Source organism: Gavialis gangeticus, unplaced genomic scaffold, assembly GCF_001723915.1.
Source record: "Gavialis gangeticus isolate Ggan-Ray unplaced genomic scaffold, GavGan_comp1, whole genome shotgun sequence".
Taxonomy (NCBI): domain Eukaryota; kingdom Metazoa; phylum Chordata; order Crocodylia; family Gavialidae; genus Gavialis; species Gavialis gangeticus.
In genome coordinates, this window is record NW_017729032.1 from 133,899,219 (window position 1) to 133,900,204 (window position 986).

Genomic DNA, 986 nt, shown 5'->3' on the forward strand with positions numbered 1-986 from the left:
CCGGGGAGAGCCGCAGGCAGATTTACTGAGTCATGTGTGCCCCCGGCGTGTAGGCAAGGCTCCCGCCAGCTCGCAATCCGGCTGCCTCCCAAGTCGCAGCGACGCGGGGAGGAGGAGGTGGCAGGGGCTTCAGTCCTCCGAGCTGCTCGCGGGGGGCTCCCGGCTGCCGCTGCCGGGCGAGCGGGCGTCCCTCGGGCTGCAAACTCCGCGGCGGATCCAGGGCGCCGGGCGCACACACAAGCCGAAAGAAACAGAGGGGGCGGGAGATGAAAAAGGTGGGGGGAGAATTAAAGTGGAGGTGGGAGAAATCAAGAGGCAGGCAGGGACACCACCGCTGCAAAGGAGGCTGCTCCTGTCTCTAGTGCCCCCCGCAAGGGAAGCCCGGCTCTATAAATCCACTGGGAGAAGCGGCTCCTCCAGCCCCCGGCAGGGCTCCGGCAGGCACAAGGAGTGGCCTCTCGGGCGTCCGAAGCGGCTCCTTCCCGGCGAGATGAGCAGGGGCCGGCGGCGAGAGCGGCCGGCGCCCCGAGGGAGCCGCGGGGACGGAGCCGCAGCCTTTCCCAGCCCGGCTCCGAGCGGCGGCGGCTGCTACCGCGGCGAATCTCCAATGCACGAAAGTCGCTGCTTGCAGCGTGCTGTCATAGCAATATAAACTCAGCCCCCCGCCCCTCCGCCCCGCGCTCATAGGGCACCGGCGGCACCGGCGCCGCTGGTTGGGCGTCGCGCCTGTCACTTACGCACCTCGGGCCCAGACACGCTCGGCCGGGGCTGGGCCTGCGCGGGACAGGTGATCTTCTGCCCAGCCCGGGCCCGGGCCTCCCGGCGGGGTTGCTGCTGTCGCGCCTGGGGCAGGCGTCTTAGACGTGGGCAGCGGGTCCGTCTGGGTTCAAAGCAGGAGGGCAGCCGCGCCTCCCTCCTCCTCCCCGCCAGAACTGGAATAACAACTCCGCTGAGCTTGGGGTGGTGGGGTGGGAGAAGAGGTGGGG